Below are 24,820 nucleotides of genomic sequence, written 5' to 3' on the forward strand. Positions count from 1 at the left end.
ACCCAGCTATTTTGGGAGAGTTTGCAGCAGGATTATAAATTCATGGCAGGGAGGGAGATAGCCCAAAGTGGCTTGCTGAGATTAAAACAGACTTTAGCAGTCTCTATGATCCGCTTGCCTTTCTCTCAAGTTGTACCTTGGCGAGTTCCCCTGAGAGGCCCAAATGGGTGAGTCACCGATCTATGAAGTGTGGATGCATTGTCTGAAGAGATCCTTGGAGATTTGAGTTAACTCGCTGAGTGACTGAATCTTTAGATTGGGAAGCTTTGAGAGTTGAATCTTGTGGTTTGTGCTAAGTTATTTCATCTTCATTGAAGGGGGATTGAGGGCTACAGGTACGTTCATTGCTCCTGGGTTGAAGAGTGCTTTTTCATAGAATCCCTGCAGTGCAGAGGGAGGCCATTCGGCCCATCGAGTCTGCAACGACTCTGACAGAGCATCCAACCCAGGTCCTATCTCTGTGACCTCATGTATTTACCCCACTAATCCCCCTAAATTACACTTAAGGGGCAATATAGTGTGGCCAATCCACCTAACCCACACATCTTTGGACTTGAAGTTGGGGTTGTGGCTCATAGAAACATAAACTCAAAACAGGAGCAGGCCATTCAGCCCTTCAAGCCTGCTCTACCATTCATTTTGATCATGGTTGATCATCGAATTCAATATCCTGATCTCCCCCTGCCCCCCCCCCCCCGCCTTCCCCTCATATCCCTGATCGCATAATCCCCAAGAGCTATATCTAATTTCTTCTTGAAATCAGACAACGTTTTGGCCTCAACTACTTTCTGTGGGAGTGAATTCCACACATTCACCACCCTCTGGGTGAAGAAATTTCTCCTCACCTCAGTTCTAAAAGGTTTACCCCTTATCCTCAAACTATGACCCCTGGTTCTGGACTCCCCCACCATTGGGAACATTCTTTCTGAATCTACCCTGTCTAACCCTGTTAGAATTTTATAAGTTTCTACTGCATACATGTTCCAGGAATTCATCCTCCTCCGTGTTAATGCTAACGAGGTTTACCCAGTCTATGTGCAGATTGTGGTCCACCATGATTACAGTTTCACCTTGTTATGTGCACCTCTATTTTCCTGATTTCTACCATGCCTTACATCAGCATGACTATTAAATAGCTCCCACCGCAGCTCGTGATTTCTCAGCTCCAACAAAATGGATTCTGCACCATCGATCTTCCAATCTAAGGTAAAGTTTATTTATTTGTCACAAGTAGGCTTACATTAACACTGCAATGAAGTTATTGTGAAACTCCCCTAGTCGCCACACTCCGGCGCCTGTTCGGGTAAATGCACCCTAACCAGTGCACGTCTTTCAAACTATGGGAGGAAACTGGAGCGCCTGGAGAAAACTCACGCAGACACGGGGAGAACGTGCACACTCGGCACAGACAGTGACCCAAGCCTGGAATTGAACGCTGGCGCTGTGAGGCAGCAGTGCTAACCACTGTGCCACCGCGTTGCCCATAAGCTCTTCTCTCATTCATGTACTGATCCCATCCTTTATTAACGATGTGATCCCACCTACTTTTCCTTTTTGCTTCTCCTTCCTAAATGCTTGAATATCCTTGAATGTTCAGTTTCCAGCCTTGGTCACTTTGCAGCCACAGCTCTGTAACGGCATTAAGATCACAGCTGTTTACTTCCATTTTTGCTGTCAGTCCATCTACCTTGTGAATGTTGCATGCATTCAGATAGCGCTTTTAATTCTGACAGATTATTTTCTCAATCTGTGGCCTTAAGTGCTGAAGCACTCTGATGTTTGCCCACTCTGTCCCTTCCTGAAGCACTTTGATAACCCTTTCCCTTATTACTTTCCTGCTCTCTTACCTTCCCTCAACACCACTAAAGAGAGAAGATGAGATGTGGTAAACTATTTAGTTCAAAGCTCTCTCTCTACCGGGCTTTAAATATGTCCGTTTCAATTCAACGTGATTAAATTAGGATCCTCGAGGATAAAAGCAACCTACTGCAGATGCTGGAATCTGAAACCAAAAGAGAAAATGCTGGAAAATCTCAGCAGGTCTGGCAGCATCTGTAAAGAGAGAAAAGAGCTGACGTTTCGAGTCCAGATGACCCTTTGTCAAAACTGGGGAGGCAAGTGGAATAGTGGTATTGTCGCTGGATTAGTAATCTAGAGACCGAGGTTAATGTTCTGGGTACTCTGTTCGGAGGTGGTGAAATTTGAATTCTATGAAAATCTGGAATTAAGAATCTACTGATGACCATGAAACCATTGTCAATTGTTGGAAAACCCATCTGGTTCACTGATGTCCTTTTAGGGAAGGAAATCTGCCATCCTTACCTGGTCTGACTTACATGTGACTCCAGACCCACAGTAACCTTCAGGGATTTTTGATTTGATTCATTATTGTCACATGTATTAGTATACAGTGAAAAGTATTGTTTCTTGTGCGCTATATAGACAAAGCATACCGTTCATAGAGAAGGAAAGGAGAGAGTGCAGAATGTAGTGTTACAGTCATAGCCACGATGGAGAGAAACTTAATACAAGGTAGGTCCATTTAAAAGTCTGACGGCAGCAGGGAAGAAGCTGTCTTTGAGTCTGTTGCTACATGTCCTCAGACTTTTGTATCTTTTTCCCAACGGAAAAAAGTGGAAGAGAGAATGTCCGGGATGCATGGGGTTCTTGATTATGCTGGCTGCTTTTCTGAGGCAGTGGGAAGTGTAGACAGAGTCAATGGATGGGAGGTTGGTTTGAGGGATGGATTGGGCTTCGTTCACAACCCTTTGTGGTTTCTTGTGGAGCCATACCAAGCTGTGATACAACCAGAAATCATAGAAATCATAGAAACCCTACAGTGCAGAAGGAGGCCATTCGGCCCATCGAGTCTGCACCGACCACAATCCCACCCCACATATTTACCCGCTAATCCCTCTAACCTACGCATCCCAGGACTCTAAGGGGCAATTTTTTAAACCTGGCCAATCAACCTAACCCGCACATCTTTGGACTGTGGGAGGAAACCGGAGCACCCGGAGGAAACCCACGCAGACACGAGGAGAATGTGCAAACTCCACACAGACAGTGACCCGAGCCGGGAATCGAACCTGGGACCCTGGAGCTGTGAAGCAGCAGTGCTAACCACTGTGTCCAATGGATGGGCAGTAAATGCTGGCCCAGCCAGCAATGCCCACATCTCATGAACGAATAAAAAAAATTAATAGGTTGTAAGCCCCGTCTCAAAGTTGCTAGCCAGTCTGATTGAGTGGCAGCTCTGTAGTCCCTGCAGTGCCATCAGGAGCACTTGTCACTGATGGAACTACAAGCAGTCCCACCTGTCCAAATGCCAGAGCCAAAGGGCACAGTAGGTGTGAGGTCTTGGGGCAGGGTTAGTTGGGGGGGGTGGTCCAGGGAGGTGGCTGGGGCTGTAATCAGGGAAGGAGCCCCAAGGTTGGGGACATACCTTGGGGAAGTGGGATTCTCAATCTGGAAAGGGGGCCACTGATGTAACCACTTGCCTCCTTTCCCACCAAGGCTCGAGCAGGGTGATCTGTTGGGCCTCTTCCATCCCTGATCTGAAAAGTTGCAGGCAGGAAGCCGACGTTAATTGGCCATTTAAGGACTACCCTTGGAGCAATGGTGGGCAGGCTGCCCTCGATCTTGCCTGACCCCCTATAAAATGGCATGTCCGGGGTGGAGGGAAGGCACCAAGGAGTGTTGAAATTTTGTACGAGAAAGAGAATATTTCACTTGTTTTTATTTGGTCTTTTCATGAAGTTCACTTCCTTGCCCTTCCCTGGCCTTAGACTGAATCTAAATATGCAAAATATGTGTTGTCTTGGCAGAACTAAGCTTCAAACACCATCTTTAGATCACCAAAACCGCTTATATTGTTTACCCATCTCAACCCCCTTTTACCCTCTCGCTGCTTCCCCCTCCCAATAAGATATAGGAACAGAGTAGGCCATTCAGCCCATCAGGTCGGTGTTACCATTTAATAAGATCAGTCATGATCTTATGTGATAATCCTCAACTCCACTTTTCGTGCCTTATTCCCATAACCCTTGATTCTGTAACCGATCTTAAAAACCTGTCCACCCGTTCTCCCACCTGCCTGCTCTCATTCTCCTTTTTCTCACCCTCTCTCTTCTGCTTTTTCTCTCCCTTGGTCCATTTTTTCTTTTACTACGTTTTTGACTTAATTTCCGAGGGCTATTGTAACAATGCAGTTAGACTAACCTACAGCTCAGAGCAAACTACACACCAGTCAGCTTAAATCTTTCTGCATAGAAATCAGGTTGAACGTGCTAGCTTTTAAATGCGCAGCTTGTCTGTTCCGAATGCAGTTGTTAGTCTCCTCCAGGTCTGGGAGCATTGGGGGTGGGGACTGGGATCTTCTCCAAAGTATTTGTAAATGTGCAGATCCCATGTAAAATGGTGTGCTGACAGTTCTGCTGTGCTGTGACCGATGGCGCTGGGACTTTGGGAGTCGACTGGCCTCTGAACTCAGTGTAAAAGTCCCTTTTTTGGCTCTCAACCCATATGGAGATGGAATGTTACTGATTCAAGACCAGTTGAGTCTGGTTCCTGCAGCCATTAGGAATTCTGTCTGGAGATTGCCTGTGTGTGTGTCTCCCTCTGATAAGAACTGGGGGAGGTGATGTCCGAGTGGTATTATTGCTGGACTATTAATCCAGAAACTCAGATAATGTGGGTGGCACGGTGGCACAGTGGTTAGCACTGCTGCCTCCCAGCGCCAGAGACCCGGATTCGATTCCCGGCTTGGGTCACTGTCTGTGCGGAGTCTGCACATTCTCCCCATGTCTGCATGGGTTTCCTCCGGGTGCTCCGGTTTCCTCCCGCAGTCCGAAAGACGTGCTGGTTAGGAGCGTTGGCCTTGCTAAATTCTCCCTCTGTGTACCCAAATAGATGCTGGAGTGTGGCGACTAGGGGATTTTCACAGTAACTTCATTGCAGTGTTAATGTAAACCTACTTGTGACACAAATAAATAATGATGATAATGTTCTGGGGACCCAGGTTCGAATCCCGCCACGGCAGATGGTGGAATAAAAAAATCTGGAATTAAGAATCTAATGATGACCATGAAACCATTGTCAATTGTCAGAAAAACCCATTTGGTTCACTGATGTCTTTTTAGGGAAGGTCTACATGTGACTCCAGAGCCACAGCAATGTGGTTGACTCTCAACTGCCCTCTGAACAAGGGCAACTAGGGATGGACCAGATCAGGCAAAAGCAGGACAGAGAGCAAGGGAAGTCCATATTAAACTGCATTTATTTCAATGCAAGAGGCCTGACGGGAAAGGCAGATGAACTCAGGGCATGGATGGGTTCGTGGGACTGGGATATTATAGCATTTACTGAAACATGGCTAAGGGAGGGACAGGACTGGCAGCTCAATGTTCCAGGGTACAGATGCTGTAGGAAAGATAGAACAGGAGGTAAGAACATAGAACATAGAAAGCCACAGCACAAACAGGCCCTTCGGCCCACAAGTTGCGCCGATCATATCCCTACCTCTAGGCCTATCTATAGCCCTCAATCCCATTAAATCCCATGTACTCATCCAGAAGTCTCTTAAAAGACCCCAACGAGTTTGCCTCCACCACCACCGACGTCAGCCGATTCCACTCACCCACCACCCTCTGAGTGAAAAACTTACCCCTGACATCTCCTCTGTACCTACCCCCCAGCACCTTAAACCTGTGTCCTCTCGTAGCAACCATTTCAGCCCTTGGAAATAGCCTCTGAGAGTCTACCCTATCCAGACCTCTCAACATCTTGTAAACCTCTATCAGGTCACCTCTCATCCTTCGTCTCTCCAGGGAGAAGAGACCAAGCTCCCTCAACCTATCCTCATAAGGCATGCCCCCCAATCCAGGCAACGTCCTTGTAAATCTCCTCTGCATCCTTTCAATGGCTTCAACATCTTTCCTGTAATGAGGTGACCAGAACTGCGCGCAGTACTCCAAGTGGGGTCTAACCAGGGTCCTATAAAGCTGCAGCATTATCTCCCGACTCCTAAACTCAATCCCTCGATTAATGAAGGCCAGTACGCCGTACGCCTTCTTGACCGCATCCTCCACCTGCGAGGCCGATTTAAGAGTCCTATGGACCCGGACCCCAAGGTCCTTCTGATCCTCTACACTGCTAAGAATGGTACCCTTCATATTATACTGCTGCTTCATCCCATTGGATCTGCCAAAATGGATCACTACACACTTATCCGGGTTGAAGTCCATCTGCCACTTCTCCGCCCAGTCTTGCATTCTATCTATGTCTCGCTGCAACTTCTGACATCCCTCCAAACTATCCACAACACCACCTACCTTGGTGTCGTCAGCAAACTTACCAACCCATCCCTCCACTTCCTCATCCAGGTCATTTATGAAAATGACAAACAGCAAGGGTCCCAGAACAGATCCCTGGGGCACTCCACTGGTCACTGACCTCCATGCAGAGAAAGACCCCTCCACAGCCACTCTCTGCCTTCTGCAGGCAAGCCAGTTCTGGATCCACAAGGCAACAGCCCCTTGGATCCCATGCCCTCTCACTTTCTCAAGAAGTCTTGCATGGGGGACCTTATCGAACGCCTTGCTGAAGTCCATATAGACCACATCCACCGCTCTTCCTTCGTCAATGTGTTTGGTCACATTTTCAAAGAACTCAACCAGGCTCGTAAGGCACGACCGTAAGAGAGGAGGGAGAGTTGCACTTTTGATTAGGGAAAGCATCACGGCCATACTGAGGGGGGATATATCCGAGGGTTCGGCCACTGAGTCTATATGGGTAGAACTGAGAAGTAAGAAGGGGGAAATCACTTTGATAGGGTTGTACTATAGGCCCCCAAATAGTCGACGGGAAATTGAGGAGCAAATATGTAAGGAGATTACAGATAGCTCCAAGAAAAATAGGGTGGTAATAGTCGGAGATTTTAATTTTCCCAACATTGACTGGGACAGCCATAGTATTAGAGGGTTGGATGGAGAGAAATTTGTTGAGTGTATTCAGGAGGAATTTCTCATTCAGTACGTGGATGGCCCGATTAGAGAGAGGGCAAACCTTGACCACCTCTTGGGAAATAAGGAAGGGGCAGGTGACAGAAGTGTTAGTGAGGGATCGCTTTGGGACCAGTGACCATAATTCTATTGGTTTTAAGATAGCTATGGAGAATGATAGGTCTGGCCCAAAAGTTAAAATTCTAAGTTGGGGCAAGGCCAATTTTGATGGTATCCGGTATATTTTGATGACAGTCAGCATGGCTTTGTGAGTGGAAAATCATGTCTCACAAATTTGATTGAGTTTTTTGAAGGGGTAACCAAGAAGGTAGATGAGGGCAGTGCAGTTGATGATGTCTACATGGACTTTAGCAAGGCCTTTGACAAGGTACCGCATGGTAGGTTGTTGCATAAGGTTAAATCTCACGGGATTCAGGATGAGGTATCTAAATGGATACAAATTGGCTTCTTGACAGAAGCCAGAGGGTGGTTGTAGAGGGTTGTTTTTCAAACTGGAGGCCTGTGACCAGCAGTGTGCCTCAGGGCTCAGTGCTGGGTCCACTGTTATTGGTCATTTAAATTAATGACTTGGATGAGAATATAGGAGGCATGGTTAGTAAGTTTGCAGATGATACTAAGATTGGTGGCATAGTGGGCAGTGAAGAAAGTTATCTGCAATTGCAACGGGATCTTGATCAATTGGGCCAGTGGGCTGACGAATGGCAGATGGAGTTTAATTTAGACAAATGCGAAGTGATGCATTTTGGTAGATTGAACCAGGGCAGGACTTGCTCAGTTAATGGTAGGGCGTTGGGGAGAGTTACAGAACAAAGAGATCATGGGGTACATGTTCATAGCTCCTTGAAAGTGGAGTCACAGGTGGACAGAGTGGTGAAGAAGGCATTCGACATGCTTGGTTTCATCGGTCAGAACATTGAATACAGGAGTTGGAATGTCTTGTTGAAGTTGTACAAGACATTGGTAAGGCCACACTTGGAATACTGTGTGCAATTCTGGTCACCCTATTATAGAAAGGATATTATTAAACTAGAAAGAGTGCAGAAAAGATTTACTAGGATGCTACTGGGACTTGATGGATTGAGTTATAAAGAGAGGCTGGATAGACTGGGACTTTTTTCTCTGGAGCGTAGGAGGCTGAGGGGTGATCTTATAGAAGTCTATAAAACAATGAGAGGCATAGATCAGCTAGATAGTCAATATCTTTTCCCAAAGGTAGGGGAGTCTAAAACTAGAGGGCATAAGTTTAAGGTGAGAGGGGAGAGATATAAAAGTGTCCAGAGGGGCAATTTTTTTCACACAAAGGGTGGTGACTGTCTGGAACAAGCTGCCAGAGTTAGCAGTAGAGGCGGATACAATTTTGTCTTTTAAAAAGCATTTCGATAGTTACATGGGTACGATAGGTATAGAGGGATATGGGCCAAATGTGGGCAATTGGGATGAGCTTAGGGGTTTTTTAAAAAAAAGGGTGGCATGGACAAGTTGGGCCGTCATGCTGAAAACCTCTGACTATGACAATAAATGCTGGCTAGACAATGATGCCCATGTCCCACAAATTAATAAAAATATAATCATGAGCGGGGGGGAATGGGGGAGACCATTTGGCCCATCGGTGCTTGTGTGGGCTCCTTGAAAGAATACAACATAAGAAATAGGAGCAGGAGAAGGCTCTTTGAGCCTACTCAGCCAATTGATAGCATCGTGGCTGATCTGATGGTGGCCTCAACTCCACATTCCCTGTAATAACCCTTCACTCTATCATCAATCAAAAAATTCAGTGACCCAGCATCAACTGTTCGCTGTGGAAGAGAATTCCAAAGGTGAAGGACCCTCCGAGAGAATAAATTCCTGCTTGTTTCCGTCTTAAAAGGGAGCTCCCTTCAGGAGCAGTTGTGCTTAATCGGGCGACTGAGCTTTTGGTCCTTTACCCCATAATTTCCATATCTTCAATTACCTGCCCAACTCCTATTAAAATTATTGGATGGAATGATGACTATTCATGGTCATCATTGTCAAGTGGAACATTCCAGATCCAGGCAACTTTGAGTGTACGCTCCCCGTCTCCCCTCAATCTTTTGACCAATGACCTAAAATACATGACCTCTCGCCTGTTAACCCTTCAGCAGTGGGGATAGGCTTTAATATGACCTGGGCCCTGTAGAGTAAACACCCTGTGTTTATTTGGAGACTCTCTTGGGTGACAGGATGGCACAGTGGTTAGCATTGCTGCATCACAGTGCCGGGGATGCAGGTTCGATTCCCGGCTTGGGTCACTGTCCATGCGGAGTCTGCACATTCTCCCCGTGCCTGCGTGTGTTTCCTTCAGGTGCTCCGGTTTCCTCCCACAGTCCGAAAGACGTGCTGGTTAGGTGCATTGGCCATGCTAAATTCTCCCTCGGTGTACCCAAACAGGCACCAGAGTGTGGTGACTAGGGGATTTTCACAGTAACTTCATTGCACTAATGACTAGGTTGATTCCGGAGTTGAGAGGGTCGGCTTATGAGGAGAGACTGAGTAAACTGGGGCTATACTCATTGGAACTCAGAAGAATGAGGGGAGATCTTATAGAAACATATAAGATTATGAAGGGAATAGATAAGATAGAAGCAGGGAAGTTGTTTCCACTGGCGGGTGAAACTAGAACTAGGGGGCATGGCCTCAAAATAAGGGGAAGCAGATTTAGGACTGAGTTGAGGAGGAACTTCTTCACACAAAGGGTTGTGAATCTGTGGAATTCCCTGCCCAGTGAAGCAGTTGAGGCTACCTCATTGAATGTTTTTAAGGCAACGATAGATAAATTTTTGAACAGTAAAGGAATTAAGGGTTATGGTGAGCGGGCGGGTAAGTGGAGCTGAGTCCACAAAAAGATCAGCCATGATCTTATTGAATGGCGGAGCAGGCTCGAGGGGCCAGGTGGCCTACTCCTGCGCCTAGTTCTTATGTTTTTATTAATGTCAGCCTACTTGTGACACTAATAAATAAACTTTAAACTTGTTAGGATCTTAGTCATGGTGTGATTCTGACCTGGGGGACGAGGTGATTTTCCCCATTCTTGTGCAGTGTGATATCCATCATTGTCCTGACAGAGGCCACTCAGACCCTAGTTCCTGTTCTGGCTCTTTGAAAGAGCTATCCAATTAGCTCCGGCCTCTGTCCTTTTCCCCGTGGCCCCTGCTAGTCGCTCGCGTATCCAGTTCCCTTTTGAAAGCTACCATTGAATCTGTTGATGTTGCCCCCTAGGGCAGCGTTGTATTTAAGGAATAGGAATTAGTTCCCGTCGGTGCTTTTTGTCGATTCTCTTAAATTAAAATGTCCAGTTTGGAACCTGGCAAGCCGGTTTTGTTTTGCTGGGAACAACTGGCGTATTTGACAAGCTTCAAAAAGCCAGACAGTAAAAGTCTGGTTGTTCGTGCATTCACAGGATAAATTCTTTGGCCATATCTGGGCAGTCACGCACTGACTCAGCATTCTCTCTTCATGCAGTCAGCACAGTGCCTGAGTGCTCGTGCCTTAGAGCAGCCCAGCAGTGGCAGCCCTGCCCCTCTCCCTGCCAGCCCAGTGCAGTGCTTCTGGTGAAGTCGCACCCCCTGTGACTGGACTCCCAGATCGTTTGATCTCTGGCTGCCCGTGAGATTTGATTACTGTCATCAATTCATGGGCTCTCATTAGATGATGTTCGGCCTGTTGCTCCATGAGCCGTACCTGACCTTTGACTCCAACAATTTGGTTTTCAAAGCCTAGGCTATTAGCTGCATGGTTTTATAATTTGCTGCATTGTCCTGTTTGGAACTCATGGGCACAGTATTCATGGACAGGGAGATCCGTTGGCATGCTGGTTAATTAAATTTTAAAATATATTCCCAACGCGCCCCTCCCCCGGTGATTATTTGTTTAAAGTTTATTTATTAGTGTCACAAGTAGATTTACATTAACACAGCGATGAGGTTACTGTGAAAATCCCCTAGTTGCCACACCCCGGCGCCTGTTCGGGTACACTGAGGGAGAATTTAGCATGACCAATGCACCTAACCAGCCTGTCTCGGAATTTGGGAGGAAACTGGAGCACCGAGAGGAAACCCACGCAGACACGGGGAGTACGTGCAGACTCCGCATGGACAGTGACCCAAGCCGGGAATTGAACCCGGGTCCCTGGCGCTGTGAGGCAGCAGTGCTAACCACTGTGCCACCATGCTGCCAATATTTGTTCATGGGAAGTGTGTCTGTGCCACTGGCAGGTCCACTGTTTATTGCTCATCCCTAATTTGTCCTTGAGAATGTGGTTTTGAGCTGCCTTTTCAATAGAGCCGACTGACTTGGAGCAGGGAGGTTATGATGGAGCTGTATAAAACACTCATTAGGCCACAGCTAGAACACTGTGTTCTGTTCTGGTTGCCACACCATAGGAAAGGTGTGATTGCACTGGAGGGGGTGCGGAGGAGATTCACTGGGATGTTGCCTGGGCTGGAGAGTTTCAGCTATGGAGAGAGGCTGGTTAGGCTGGGGTTGTTTTCCTTAGAGCAGGGAAGGCTGAGGGTGGACCTGATTGAGGTGTACACAATTATGAGGAGCACAGATAGGGTGGATAGGAAGCAACCTTTCCCCTTGGTAGAGGGGTCAATAATCAGGGGGCACAGGTTTAAGGTCAGGGGAAGGAGATTTAAAGGGGACTTGAGGAAAAGCTTTTTCACCCAGAGGGTGGTGGGAATCTGGAACCCTCACAACATTTTAAGAAGATATGAGCACTTGAAATGCCACAACATACAAAGCCATGGACCAAGTGCTGGAAAATGGGATTAGAATAGATAAGGGTTTGATTGCCAGCACAGACACAATGGGCCGAAGGGCCTCTTTCTGTGCTGTAAAACCCAATGTCTTCAAAAAGCATTTAAGAGTCAGCCGTGGCTCTGAAATCACGTATAGGCCAGACTGGGTTGATGTGAACCTTTTTTTACAGGTGACTTTTTAAAATGTCTGCTCCACATTTACAATTCTTTGTTTCCAGCAAGTTCCTCAATGTGTTTACTTTTTTGAGTCCACACCCCAGACTTTTTTTAACTTCATTCATGGGATGTGGGTGTTGCTGGCTGGGCTCGCATTTACTGCCCATCCTCCATTGCCCTTCAGAATCGGCCACATTGTTGTGGATCTGGTGGAATGTAGGCCAGACCAGGTAAGGATGGCAGATTTCCTTCCATAAAGGGGCATTGGTGAACTAGATGGGTTTTTTTGTCAATCGACAGTGGTTTTATGGCCATCATTAGCCTTTAATTGAATTCAAATTTCACTATCTGCCGTTGTGGGATTCAAACCCGGGTCCCCAGAATATTGCACTGGGTCTCTGGATTACGAGCCCAGAGGCAGCACCACTATGCCACTGCTTCCCCTAACAATGAATAGTCAAGCCCGTAAGCATTATTGGTAAACAGATTCATACAGTCAAACAATTGAACATTACAGATGGAAGATTTCCTTTCCTCAAGGACGTCAGTGAGCTAGATGGGCTTTTACTATTTGCTTGTTTCCATGGTCACCAAAACTGCGCTTTTTAAAATTCCAGTCTCTCCATATGACTGAATTCCCTCATTCCTGGTACCCTACAAATACAGTAAGAAGACTCACAACACCAGGTTAAAGTCCAACGGGTTTATTTGGTTACAGAAGCTTTCGGAGAGTCGCTCCTTCAGGTGAGTCACCTGAGTCAGGTGAGTCACTCACCTGAAGAAGGAGCGACTCTCTGAAACTAGTGCTACCAAATAAACCTGTTGGACTTTAACCTGGTGTTGTGAGACTTCTTACTGTGCTTACCCCAGTCCAACGCTGGCACCTCCACATCACCCGGCAAATAAGCAGTGGTAGGCTATTCAACCCTTTGAGTCAGTCAATCAGATTACAGCTAATGTGTTCCTCAACTCCATTCACCTGCCTTGGCTCCGTATCCATTGATAATCCCAGCTAATGAAAATTAACTGTTGATTGCTGTCCAATCGATCTCCTTGAGTATCTGCTATCTGTGTGTGAGATTTATGGCGGGGGGTGGGGAGGGGGGGGGGGCATGCCACTTGTAGCAAAGGGTTAAATGTTTCACTAGATTTTCCCTCTTCACATCAGGGCAGCACGATGGCACAGTGGTTAGCACTGCTGCCTCACAGTGCCAGGGTTCGATTCACGGCTCAGGTCATTGTCTGTGCAGAGTCTGCATGTTCTCCCCGTGTCTGCGTGGGTTTCCTCCAGGTGCTCTGGTTTCCCACAGTCTGAAAGACATGCTGGTTAGGTGCATTGGCCGTGCTAAATTCTCCCTCAGTGTACCCAAACAGGCGCCGGAGTGTGGCGACTAGGGGATTTTCACAATAACTTCATTGCAGTGTTAATGTAAGCATACTTGTGACACTATTAAATAAACCTTTTTAAAAAATCAAGTGTATTAATGATCTTTTACAGACAGAACAATTTCAAATAACTTGGGATTTTGTTCAAAGTGATTTCAAGCAGTTGACAATTGTAAAGGGTCAACTCCAATGATAGCAACTGAGCGTGTGTGTGAGGGATGTCACTGACTTAGAGAATGGCTCCAGCTGGGTCTTGTTTTTGTTTATCCTGTGTGAATAGTTAGTGTGCAAATAAAGGTGTTTTAAACAAGAAGTTACTGCCTCCAGTAAGATTTTTTCAATAGTAAGAAGCTGGTGAATCTCGAGACAGGGTCAGAATGATGGAGAGACAACAAGGCCGATAGACTCCATTAAAAAGGATACATACCTGTCCTGGTCCCCCCCCCCATGCCAACACTATAGTTAAGAAAGCCACCAAAGCCTTTACTTTCTCAGAAGGCTAAGGAAATTTGGCATGTCAGCTACAACTCTCACCAACTTTTACAGATGCACCTTAGGAAGCATTCTTGCTGGTTGTATCACAGCTTGGTATGGCTCCTGCTCTGCCCAAGACCGCAAGAAACTACAAAAGTTCGTGAATGTAGCCCAATCCATCACGCAAATCAGCCTCCCATCCATTGACTCTGTCTACACTTCCCGCTGCCTTGGCAAAGCAAGCAGCATAATTAAGGACCCCACGCATCCCGGACATTCTCTCTTCCACCTTCTTCCTTTGGGAAAAAGATACAAAAGTCTGAGGTCACGTACCAACCGACTCAAGAACAGCTTCTTCCCTGCTGCTGTCAGACTTTTGAATGGACTTTCCTTGAATTAAATTGATCTTTCTCTACACCCTAGCTATGACTGTAACACTACAATCTGCACTCTCTCCTTTCCTTCTCTAGGAACGGTATGCTTTGTATAGCACGCAAGAAACAATACTTTTCACTATGTTAATACATGTGACAATAAATCAAATCGAACATGTTGAAATGTACCATCTAATGATGAATATCAGTACAATGTAGAGAGGGGTTGTGGAATCAGGGGTGTAATATCTGTGGGCTTTCAGCTCCCTAAAATTGGAGGTAGCAGAGGGTTGCTTGGCCACAATTGCTTTGCGCTTGAGGGAAGGTGACAACTTGAGTTGGGTGTGTGTTTTATGAGTGTAAGCAGATGGAAATTGAGAATGTTTCTGTTTAAATGGTAATTGTGCATAAAGCTGTGGTTGCATTTGAGAATTAAAGTTGCTGATGCCTTGATTTTTGCTTTAAACGCTTGCCCACAATCATGGCTTTTGTTTTTTTGTTAAACTGTGTGGTGTATATCGCCTGTAGCTCAGTGGGGGTAGAGCTGCTATCCTTCAGAAAGAAGGCAGTGGATCAAAAACCTTCAGAGTTTTGATCGCATGGTCCATGCTGATACTTGCAGTGCAGTACTGAGGAAGTGCTACACTGTCAGAAGATCCATCTTTCAGTTGGGACATTAAACTTTTTTTATAGAATCCCTACAGTGCAGAAGGAGGCCAAATGGCCCATCAAGTCTGCACCGACCACAATCCCACCCAGGCCCTATTCCCACAACCCCACACATTTACCTTGCTAATTCCCTGACACTAGGGTCAATTTAACATGGCCAATCAACCTAACCCACACATCTTTGGACTGTGAGAGGAAACCGGAGCACCCGGAGGAAACCCACGCAGACACGAGGAGAACGTGCAGACTCCGCGCAGACACGAGGAGAACGTGCAGACTCCGCACAGACAGTGACCCAAGGCCAGAATTGAATCTGGGTCCCTGGCGCTGTGAGGCAGCAGTGCTAGCCACTGTGCCACCGTGCCGCCCTGTGGACGGAAAAGTTCCCACAGCTCCATTTAAAGCAGTTCTCTCCTTGTGTCCTGGCTAATATTTAGCTTTTAACCAACATTGCTAAAGCAGACTATCAAACCTTTAGCAAGTTTTGTTTGTGGGACTTTACTCTGCGTAAATTGCTTGTCACATTATCTAATCATAGAATCCTACGGTGCAGGAGTCCATTCGGCCCATCGAGTCTGCACCAACTACAATCCCACCCAGGCCCTATCCCCATAACCCCATGCATTTAACCGAACTAGTCCTCCTGACACTAAGGGTCAACTTAGCATGGCCAATCCACCTAACCCGCACATCTTTGGACTGTGGGAGGAAACTGGAGCACCCCGAGGAAACCCACGCAGAAACGGGGAGAATGTGCAGACTCCACACAGACAGTGACGCAAGACCAGAATTGAACCCGGGTCCCTGGTGCTGTGAGGCAGCAGTGCTAACCACTGTGCCACCGTGCCGCTCCAAACAACAACAGTGAGCATTGATTGGCCATAGAATGTTTTCTGAGGTCCTGGGGATGCGAAAGCTATCATATCAACACAAAGCGCTTTGATGTGAATCCTTGGCCTTGCTGGGGTCCACCAATATCAGCCAGTGCGGCCAAGGCAACAGGATACCTGGCTTTGGTGTCCCTGGGTTAGGGACGGGTTTACGTGAATGAAAGCTCATGCGCTGATCGTACACTGGGCACTGCTGGAAATGCAATGTGCGAAGGGTCTGCGAGAACGGGATCAGACTCCGACTCACTGCAAGAGTCAGATATCCCACTGGCACATACTTTTTAAAAATTCATTCGTGGGACATGGGCGTCGCTGGCTGGCCAGCATTTATTGCCCATCCCTAGTTGCGTGAGGGCAGTTGAGAGTCAACCACATTGCTGTAGCTCTGGAGTCACATGTAGGCCAGACTGGGTAAGGACGGCAGATTTCCTTCCCTAAAGGACATTAGTGAACCAGATGGGTTTTTCCGACAATCGACAAAGGTTTCATGGTCATCAGGAGATTCCAGGTATTTTTTATTGAATTCACATTCCACCATTTACCGTGGTTGGATTCAAACTCTGGTCCCCAGAATATTAGCTGAGTTTCTGGATTAATAGCCTAGCGATAATAACATTGGGACATTGCCTTCTCTATTGGAAGTGTGGAATAGCTGCCGAATGAAGGTGTTACAAGGTGAGCATGACCCTGTGGCAACAGCAGTCAACAGCTTTTGGAGACGCATAGTGAAAATTGAATCTACTTGTGGCCCAGTTTGAACCATTTGCTGAACTTGTGAAGATCATCAGATGAATTGGCGCCAAGATAGCAGATCAGTGTGTGTCACTGGATCTTGACTGCCGGTTGGCTTTAAGACTGCGTTCTCTCCGTTTTGTGGCCGGGGTCGCTGAGATTCTTTCTTTCTTTCTTCTTTTGTGGGACATGGGCATCGCTGGCTGGCCAGCATTTATTGTGTGGAGATGCCGGCGTTGGACTGGGGTAAACACAGTAAGAAGTCTCACAACACCAGGTTAAAGTCCAACAGGTTTATTTGGTAGCAAAAGCCACTAGCTTTCGGAGCGCTGCTCCTTCATCAGGTGAGTGGGAGTTCTGTTCACAAACAGGGCATATAAAGACACAAACTCAATTTACAAAATAATGGTTGGAATGCAAGTCTTTACAGGTAAGATAGCAGATCAGTGTATGTGACTGAATCTTGACCCGGGTCCCCAGAATATTAGCTGAGTTTCTGGATTAATAGTCTTAATGATAATACCGTTAGGCCACTCTCTCCAAAGGCCTGGGCAGCCCTGCTTATGGAGGAAAGTGTGGCTTCGAGAATTGGACACAATTCTCTTGCTGGGGCCTAACCAGCGATTTCTTCTAACAGCGTAGCATCTTTGCTGTTGGATTCTACCAATCCTTCCACCAGTGAAAGTTTCTCTTTATTGACTCTGTACAAAACCCCTCTCAATATTCTGCATCCTCACTGAGCAGTAAACGCTGGTCAAACGGCAAACCTGCGTGGTCTACGTTGCTCTGTACTGTGACCGCCGGTTTGGACACATGTTTGGTCCCTGGCGGGGCCAACTTCAGCTTCATCCTTTGCAGGCAACAGGCATGCCTGAGATTTGTTCCAGGGGAGTTTCCGAGTGGTGCCACCATTCATCTGCGTGTGGCAAACCAAGAAGCACACCGGCCGCAGTCTAACTCCAGGAATGGATTACGTATCAGCACAGTCTCTCGCACACTGCCATCGTGCTGCTATTTAAAAGCTAGGTAAGTACATGAGGGAGAAAGGAAGACGGGATATGCTGATAGCAAGTCTCCAGCGTAAACACTAGGTTAGACCAGTTGAACCACACAGTCTGTAGATGCTGTGTAATTGTTTACGAAGCTGAATATTTACATAAACCACAGGGTGGAAACAAAGAATTAAAACCGTGCCGACTCTGGAAGGGTGAGGTCATAGTCAACAGGAAGTTAAAAAAGGCATCAAATTACCCTGGAGTATGGAAATGATTGCAACAGCGTCTTTATTCTCAAGATACCTGCATCACTGGCAAGGCTGGGAGACAGTCAGGGCCTCCATTTAATGTCTCAGCCAAAAGGTAGCACCTCCGACAATGCAGCACTTCCTCAGTGTGGTATCCACCTCGGCTTTGTGGTCAAGCCTCTGGAATGGAATCCACAACCTTCTGGCTCGGAGGTGAAGAGTGGTGCCCATCGAGCCATATCTGGTGCATCGAGACCAGACTGGGCAAGGACAATAGGTTTCCTTCCCTCTGCGACCTTCACAGGTACACTGAAAATTCTTAATTTTCAGATGGTGATGGGGCGGCACGGTAGCACAGTGGTTAGCACTGCTGCTTCACAACTCCAGGGACCTGGGTTCGATTCCCGGCTCGGGTCACTGTCTGTGTGGAGTTTACACATTCTCCTCGTGTCTGCGTAGGTTTCCTCCAGGTGCTCCGGTTTCCTCCCACAGTCCAAAGATGTGCGGGTTAGGTTGATTGGCAATGCTAAAATTGCTCCTTAGTGTCCTGTGATGCGTAGGTTAGAGGGATTAGTGGGTAAAATATGTAGGGATATGGGGGTAGGGCCTGGGTGGGATTGTGGTCGGTGCAGACTCGATGGGCCGAATGGCCTCTTTCTGTACTGTAGGGTTTCTATGATTTCTTCTATGATCGTGTTGGTGGGCTCTGAACTCTTGTTCCCAGGGGGTTTTCAGCCCAGGCCTCTGGATGGCTGGTATTATTAATCCAATAACATGATCAGTACACCAGCTCACCCTTTAACCTGGAAGTTAGTAGCTGTCTCAATGTCAAAGTTTTCTCTACTGCCGTCAGAACTTTGAATGGATGTGCCATATATTAAGCTGATCTTCCTCTATTCCCTAGCTATGACTGTAACATAACGTTCTGCACTCTCTCCTCTATGAACGGTATGCTTTGTATAGCGCGCAAGAACAATAATTTTCACTGTATGTTAATACATGTGACAATAATAAATCAAATCAAAAAGGTGGTGCTGTTCCCAGGAGCAGATGCCCTTGTCCTTCTAGATGATGAAGATTATGGGTTTGGAAGGTGCTGTCAAAGGAACCTTGATGAGTTGCTGCAGTGCATCTACTCCCCTTCAGTTGGAAGATCTTGCTGCCTCTCCTGGTCTGGGCCCATATGAGGCAGATTGATGCTTGACCCTGAAAGTGGCTGCTGCCATTGAAGCAAGTGGCTCAATAGAGTTGACTCTTGTCTCTGTGTCAAAGATGATATTCCAGTGCAGCACTTTTGAAGGTGCCATCTTTCAGATCAAAGATGCCCATCTGCCCACTGGGCTGAATGTGAAAGATCCCATAGCACCACTTCAAAGTAGAGCAGGGGATTTATCCTTGGTCCCATGGTCTATATTTAGGGTGGCACGGTGGCACAGTGGTTAGCACTGCTGCCTCACAGCTTCAGAAATCCAGGTTCAATTCCGGCCTCGGGTCACTGTCTGTGTGGAGTCTGCACATTCTCCCCGTGTCTGCGTGGGTTTCCTCCGGGTGCTCCGGTTTCCTCCCACAGTCCAAAGATGTGGCAGGTTAGGTGCATTGGCCATGCTAAATTGTCCCTTGGTGTCCCGGGATGCGTAGGTTAGAGGAATTAGTGGGTAAATATGTGAGGTTACGAGGATAGTGCCTGGGTGGGATTGTTGTCGGTGCTCACATGATGGGCCAAATGGCAGCCTCCTGCACTGTAGGGGTTTCTATGGTTTCTATCCCGCAGGACCTGGTCACTGTCTCATTGCTGTTTATTGGATCTTGCTGTGCTTTTGGTCTCCATTTTTATTTGACCCGCCAACCTCAGTAGCTTTTGGGGGGGAGGGAAGAGAAGGAATTCCAGATTTCCGCTGCCCTTTGCGTGAAGAACTGCTTCTTGACTTCTCCCTGAATGGCCTAACTCTAATGTTCAGGTTGTACCTCCTTGTTTTCTCTCTCTCTCTCTCCCTCCAGAGAATCATAAAATAGTTACTGTACAGGAGGAGAGCCCATTGGGCCCATGCCAGCTCTCCAGAAGAGCGTCTCATCTGGGGTTGCACCATAATTCATGACCCCAAGGAGTGGGAGGGGGTGAGGGCATTCCCAGTACCTTAGCTAACACCAATCTCTCAAAAGAAACACCACAAAAACAGACCATGTGCTCAGTGCACAAGGCCCTACACCCCGGCAGTAACCCCACCCCAAAAGTACTTCATTGGCTGCAAGAGCACCCTGGGATGTCCTCAGCCAGAGGAAATGGTTTTTCGCACGTTCGCTTTCTTACTCGCTCTCTCGCATTGTCTCTCTTTGATCTCCCCCTTCATTTTCCATACCTGATGGAACCCAAGCCTTGTCAATCTTAGATATAGCGCCTGGAGCTATAAGGATCAAGTTATATGGGGGGGCGGGGGGGAAGGTGAGATCAGGGTATTGAATTTGATGATTAGCCATAATCAAAATGAATGGCAGAGCAGCAAAGAAACGCTGGAAAATCTCAGCAGGTCTGGCAGCATCTGTGAGGAGAGAAAAGCGCTGACGTTTCGAGTCCAGATGACCCTTTGTCAAAGCTGCCGGAGATGAAGACAATCACTGAGGAAGGAAATGTGGCTGTGGAAGCGAGTCTTGGTAAACACCTTGTCCAACGCTGAGAGAAATGGAAAGCAGTAAAGGTGGATTGTGGGGAGGGATATACGGAAATCCTGTTGGAGAGAAGAACAGTACTTCTTCAGGGTAGGCATTCCTGGAAGAGAAGGGAGTTAAACACTGGATTAAAGCAGATTACTGCGGATGCTGGAATCTGAAACCAAAGGAGAAAATGTTGGAAAATCTCAGCAGGCCTGGCAGCATCTGTAAGGAGAGAAAAGTTGTTCTTTCCTGGCTAGCTTCTCCAACTGAGTTCAGTTTATTTATATGACACACCAATCTGTCCAAAGTCCAGGACATCTGAGATAACTGGATTGGTGTCAATAGGAGTCATTTGAATACTGCTCTTTATTCCGTTATCTGCTTGGTGTCAACGGTGACTGAAGTTTTTTTTAAAAACAAAAGTCAAAATCCACAAGATTACTGCTGATGGGAGTTGAATTAAGTCACGAGGCAGTGGTGACCGTCCAGGGTTGAGGTGACCCTGATTCAACTGCACGTCATTTGATCTCCTCTTGTTCCCTCTGTGCAGCTGCTGGCTTTTATAACCCGCTCCAATCTCTCTGTGCTGCCTCGACTTTATACTTTGACCTATGGAACGTACTGGGTGAAATGCCGAGCTTGGCATGTGCCCAGTAGGGAACCATCCCATGTGACAGGTTGGAAACATCCAACCTGCCTGGAATGGGCAAGGGTGAATGATACCATGAGGGAAAAGCAATCTGTTCCCAACAACAGCTTGCATTTATGTAGCACATTTAACATTGCGCAATGCGCTATCAATAAAACCAGTTTTTGATACCGAATCACGTTTTGATTTGATTTATGAATGTCGCATGTATTAGGATATAGTGAAAGTCTCAAGAACAGCTTCTTCCCTGTTGCCATCAGACTTTTGAATGGACTTGCCCTGCATTAAGTTGATCTTTCTCTACACCCTAGCTGTGACTGTACCACTACATTCTGCACTCTCTCCTTTCCTTCTCTATGAATGGTATGCTTTGTCGGTGTCGCGTCTCAGGAACAATACTTTTCGCTGTATTCTAATACATGTGACAATAAATCATAGAGTACATCGGGGAGAAGGAAAGGAGAGAGTGCAGAATATAGTGTTACAATCGTAGCTAGGGTGTAGAGAAAGATCAACTCAATATAAGGTAGGTCCATTCAAAAGGCTGATGGCAGCAGGGAAGAAGCTATTCTTGAGATAAAGGAGATAGCGTGACAGGAGACTAAAATCTTGGTCAAAGTTCCAGATTACAAGGAGTGTCTTAAATGGGGAGAGAGGAGAGGCATATCAACTTATGCAATGGTTCTGCACATAGTCATAGCTTTACTGCACAGAAAAGAGGCCTTTCGGCCTATCGTGTCTGTGCCGGCCATCAAACACCTGTCTGTTCTGATCCCATCTTGTCTACAAAGCTTGCTGAAGGCTTCTGTGGGACAAAGGCCTATGCTATAACAGCCGTCCCTCTACTTTGGCTTCCTGTATTTTAATTTTAAACATGGGAGTGTTGACTGGACTTGTCCTTTAAAAAAAAAACCAGCTGAAGTAAAGTCCAGTGGAAAGGACACAGTTGCTCGCTGACCTGCCTTGGTTCCTGGTCCACCAACACCTTGATTTTTTTTTTTACATTTTCACCCTCATGTTGGAATCTCTCCACGGCCTTGCCCCTCTCTTTCTCTGTAACCTCCTCCAGCTGTGCAATCTTGCGATTTCTGCACACAAAGAACAATACAGCACAGGAACCGGCCCTCCAAGCCCGCGCTGCTCCCTGGTCCAAATTAGACCATCCTTTTGTATCCCTCCATTCTCACTCCGTTCATGTGGCTATCTAGATAAGTCTTAAACGTTCCCAGTGTGTCCGCCTCCACCACCTTGCCCGGCAGTGCATTCCAGGCCCCCACCACCCTCTGTGTAAAATACATCCTTCTGATATCCGTGTTAAACCTCCCCCCCCCTTCACCTTGAACCTATGACCCCTCGTGAACGTCACCACCGACCTGGGAAAAAGCTTCCCACCGTTCACCCTATCTATGCCTTTTATAATTTTATACACCTCTATTAGGTCGCCCCTCATCCTCCGTATTTCCAGTGAGAACAACCCCAGTTTACCCAATCTCTCCTCATAACTAAGCCCTTCCATACCAGGCAACATCCTGGTAAACCTCCTCTGCACTCTCTCTAAAGCCTCCACGTCCTTCTGATTCTGGCCTTTCGTCCATCCCTGATTTTTCAGCACTTGACCACTGGCGACCATGCCTTCAGCCACCAAGGCCCGAAGTTCTAGAATTCCCTCCCTAACCCTCTACACCTCTCTCCTCCTAAAAAAAAAAGTGACCAAGCTTTTGGCCACTTGTCCTAATATTGACTTATGAGACCGCATGTCAAATGCTCTTTGCAGTACAGGAGGAGGCCCGTTGCGCCCATGCCAGCCCTCTGGAAGAGCAGCCACACCATAAATATTTATTTATTAGTCACAAGTAAGGCTTACATTAACACTGCAATGAAGTTACTGTGAAATTCCCCTAGTCGCCATACTCCACCACCTGTTCGGGTCAATGCACCTAACCAGCATGTCTTTCAGACTGGAGGAAACCCGCGCAGACACGGGAGAACGTGCAGACTCCGCACAGACAGTGACCCAAGCCAGGAATTGAACCTGGGTCCCTGGCGCTGTGAGGCACTGTGTCACCGTGCCGCCCAATTCAAGGCCCCAGGTGGAGTGGGGGCATTCCCAGTACCCTGGTCAACACCAATCTCTCAAACCAAAACACCACAAAAACAGACCATGTGCTCAGCACCACAATGTGTGCAGGTCAGTTACTGCCCCTACGCCAACCCCACCCCAAAAAGTACCCGTGAAATGCCATGAAGCATTTTCTTTGAAGGTGCTAAATAAAGGTTGTCCAGACAATTTTTAAAAATTCATTTGTGGGATGTGGACGTCGCTGGCTGGCCAGCATTTATTGCCCATCCCTAATTGCCCAAGGGCAGTTGAGAGTCAACCGCATTTCTGTGGTTCTGGAGTCACATGTAGGCCAGACCAGGTAAGGACGGCAGATTTCCTTCCCTAAAGGACATAGTGAACCAGATGGGTTTTTCTGACAATCGACAATGGTTTCATGGTCATCAGTAGATTCTTAATTCCAGATGATTTTTTTAACTGAATTCAAATTCTGCCGTGGGGATTCGAACCAAGGCCCCGGAACATTAGCTGAGTTTCTGGATTAATAGTCTAGCGATAATACCACTACGCTAGGCCATCGCCTCCCCTATGAATGAATTTGATCTGAAATTAAATGATTCCCTGTGAAACTACTTGGAGCTTCACGAGAGTGCTGTACAAAGAATCATGTGAGCCGAACTTGTGGCACTTTCCCGCAACAATGAGGGAGTGTGAGCTTTTACTTTCCTCCTTGTTTGTAAATGGAACAAATTGTGTTTTTTTTTCAGCTGCATTCAGTAATTTGTGGGTTAAATAATTTTCAAAAGGTTTCAATCATGAAACTGGCAATAATTAGTAACCCATCCTGGGGCCTGTGGTACGTGGTTGTGTGTTTTGGGTTTATTTTTGAAATTGGCCATGCTGTAATTTGATATTTTGCCCACGTGCAGCTTTGTCTTGTCATTTTTTTGGATCCTTTTATTTATGCAGATGCTTGGCAAGGCAGCCTCGGTGATGGCACTCTCTCCTTTTGATTTGATTTATTATTGTCACATGTATTAGTATCCAGTGAAAAGTATTGTTCCTTGCGTGCTATACAGACAAAGCATACCGTTCATAGAGAAGGAAAGGAGAGGGTGCAGAATGTATTGTTACAGTTATAGCTAGGGTGTAGAGAAAGATTAACTTTAGTGCAAGGTAGGTCCATTCAAAAGTCTGGCAGCAGCAGGGAAGAAGCTGTTTTTGAGTCGGTTGGTACGTGACCTCAGACTTTTTTGTATCTTTTTCCCAGTGGAAGAGAGAATGTCTGGGGTGCGTGGGGTCCTTGATTATGCTGGCTGCTTTTCCAAGGCAGCGGGAAGTGTCGACAGAGTAAAATGATGGGAGGCTGGTTTGCGCGATGGACTGGGCTTCGTTCACAACCCTTTGTAGCTCCTTGAGGTCTTGGACAGAGCAGGAGCCATACCAAGCTGTGATACAACCAGAAAGAATGCTTTCCAGCCTCGAGACCTGAGCACAGACTGACAATCCAGTGCAGTACTGAGGGAGTGCTGCACTGCTGGGGGCTCCATCTTTCAGATCTGATATTAAGCTGAGGCCCTCTCGACCCTATCTGATGGATATTATTCCATGGCACTATTTGAAGAAGAGCAGGTGAGTTCTCCCTGGTGGTATTTACCTCGAATCAAGCATCACTAAAGCAGATTGCCCAATCATTATCATTACTGTTTATGAGACCATGCTGTCAGCAGATTGGA

At 46.8% G+C, this 24,820-nt stretch overlaps 1 protein-coding gene across 1 annotated transcript in view; it reads left to right on the forward strand.

Annotated features, from left to right (window-relative positions):
• zbtb47b (zinc finger and BTB domain containing 47b) overlaps window positions 1-24,820 on the forward strand; it is a 271,167-nt gene that overhangs the window by 44,700 nt on the left and 201,647 nt on the right. The gene's annotated exons all lie outside the window — the stretch shown is intronic.

This window comes from Mustelus asterias, chromosome 2 (assembly GCF_964213995.1).
Source record: "Mustelus asterias chromosome 2, sMusAst1.hap1.1, whole genome shotgun sequence".
Lineage (NCBI taxonomy): Eukaryota > Metazoa > Chordata > Chondrichthyes > Carcharhiniformes > Triakidae > Mustelus > Mustelus asterias.